The sequence below is a fragment of the Macadamia integrifolia genome, chromosome 3 (genome assembly GCF_013358625.1).
Source record: "Macadamia integrifolia cultivar HAES 741 chromosome 3, SCU_Mint_v3, whole genome shotgun sequence".
In the NCBI taxonomy this organism is placed as follows: Eukaryota; Viridiplantae; Streptophyta; class Magnoliopsida; order Proteales; family Proteaceae; genus Macadamia; species Macadamia integrifolia.
The window spans coordinates 35,264,851-35,267,706 of NC_056559.1; positions in this window are offsets into that span (position 1 = coordinate 35,264,851).

A 2,856-nucleotide genomic window follows, 5' to 3' on the forward strand; every position below is an offset into this window, starting at 1 on the left:
GCAAGGGTATCAGGGGAAAAAAACTAGTAGAGTTTTAGTAAATATAGGCCAAGTGTAGGGGAATGATAATAATCCCCCCCTTTGAAAATTACATATAAGTGTTAGTATAGTAAAAAGGATTAAAACCGTCTCGGTATATACATATCCTTCCAAGGCATCAAAGGGTGTTCTAAAAGTCTAAAAATTTTATAGGTCAGGTTTTATGGGCAAAGTACGTGTAATTTTTTCAGAGATAAAATTTTGGAAATATATGATCCTCCCCCTGCCCAACTCCCTTAAAGGGTAGAACCATAAATTTGACTACATCAACCCTCCCATGACCAACAGAGGCGGGTAACCGTCCGAGACTACCATGTATATGTCAACAATGGTTGTAAACGCTTTTTCCTCTGCCATCTTCTTCATCATCAACAATGTGCTCCTCTACGGGCACAACACTCCTTACTCCCATGGAGCTTAATGGAATACATGCAGACTGTAACCAATGGCTAATCATGTCACACCATGGTTGATTTAAACAATAAAAATTCAAAAAATGGACCGAAGAAAACCCATTCAATTGGATCATAGGCTTTGGCTATCTAGCCCTCAAACTTCTTCTCACAGGATCTTGATGTGGCTGGAATGTGGAAGTAGAAAAGTCTCCAATGGTATTTTTCTTGGTCTTATGTTACTTGTAAAATGAACCCCCAACATTCCTGTGGTCTTGTGTTACTTGTTTAAGTCTCTTATATTATGAGTAACAACTCTTCATGTATGGTTTTATGACGATATGTGTCCTCTTTCTTCTATAAACATGCCTCTAAAAAAGGACATGGATCATCATGAAACCATATTTGAAGTCTTCACATATGGGGAATTGGTCTTATGTTACTTGGCTTCGTACGGGAGCTGATCTAGACTCATAAAATGAATCTTGGAATAGTCCCAACATTGCCTAATTTAAAACACAAATCTGCCATTGGGTTTTTCCATGTCTTGTGTTACCTGTAGAATGAACCTTGGAATAATCCTGACATTGCCTAGCAAGTCTCCAGTGGGGTTTTTCTGATCTTGTATTACTTGTAAAATAAAGCCACCATTGTGGTAAGGGAAAATTTAGCATCTTTTGCCACAAGTGGATCATATGGGTATCCCATATGCACAAGTCTTTTTAGGTGGCTCAGCAAACCAAATTCCTATAATCAGTCAAAAGGCGAGGGCCGTGATGAGAGAAAGCTACTAAAGCCATTTTTTTTTTATGGAAAGAAAATTTTAAGAACATCATAATTTGAGGTGAGTTTTTGCTTTGGTTTTTCTTTTAATGAAAAAATTTATTAAAAAAAAAAGAAGATAATTTAGAACATCATAGTTTGAGGTGAGCTTTGAGATATTATTAGTTTTTTTTTTTTGTCAGTACTGTCCTAAACTTATGTTGAATGATGTTTGTTGAGCGGTAGTGAAAGAAAAATTGGTAAAAAAGAATATAATTAGAAAATAAGGATCATGATAGCCGTGAAGTGTTTAAATCATAGAAAAATTTGGCTGTTGCTGAGTTGTAATTAACTTATGTTCTCTACTAAAGAAATGGAATAATTCACCTTCTTTTTTAATTAAAAAATATCATTTTAGATTTTTTTTTTTTTTAAATTTTATCCTCTTAGAATTTGGTATTCTTAAAATCAAACCTCTTAAATTCCAACTGGCAGCCAAATTTTGTCCTTAAATCACTCCGCCTATGCCCTAGATTCCTTGACCTCGAAAAATTCAGGTTTGAATGCAAAAGAGCTGATGAAGAATGTGATCCACTACGAGACAATGGACAGTTGTAGCACTGTATTTTTTTGATGAAAAAAGTTGTGGCTCTCAGTCGATGAACATAGAGCACAGACTCAGTTCTCTCTCTTAACAGTGCCTGCTTTAAGACTTTAGGGTGAATTGTCTTCCAAGATTAGACTAGAAACAATCTTTCTATAAGATATATTTTTTTTAACCCTTACATTTTAACAATGGATCGGTATGAATTGGATTGATATCGGAGATTGGTTTACTAACCGACTGATATTAATTCATTCAGATTATCTCACCGATTCAATCCAATTTTTAGAACCATATCAAGAAAAGTCTTTTGAAAAAACCAAAAAATGGATTGTCATTGAAGACTCGTTGAAGCCAAGTGTTGATCAAAAGTGGAAGCCATAATTCCACAATGGGAGATAGAGGGTCACTAAGAGGAGCACACAAAATTCGGTCAGGCTGAGTGTGGATATGGACTTAATTAGCCTAATCCAACGTCCACTAGTTTCCAATATTGGGCTTGAGCACTTCATGGGCATTGTGGGATTTAGCTTGAATACGAGCTTGAAAGAAATAAGGATTATTTCCACCTAATTTGTCAATTTTCTTGTATAAGGGGAAACAGAATCACTCTAAAGAGATAAGGATTTTGATCCAATCTCTTTGTTATTTCCGGCACACGGTGCTTGTGTGGTGATCTTATCTTCTTGTAGAAGGTTATTACTTCTTCATTTTCTTAATTAAAGTGATTTAAAGAATTTGCGATTGGGGGTATCACCATCTGTTCAGAAAACCCACTTGGAATATGTAGACTTTTCTTACCAAAAAAAAATGTAGACTTTGAGATCTCTCTCTCTCTCAAAACGTGCATGGCAGAGCCGCCCAATCTTGACTATTCTTGTTCCAGTGACAATAAAAAGGCCAACTACACAATTGTAGATCACACATTCAACCCAACAGACTATTTAGGCTCCGTTTGGTATCGATCTAAAAATACGTTTCTGTTTGGTGCACTTATAATCTGTTTCTGTTTTTTTAGAACAAAAAATGAAAAAAAAAAAAAAAAAAAAAAAAAAAAAA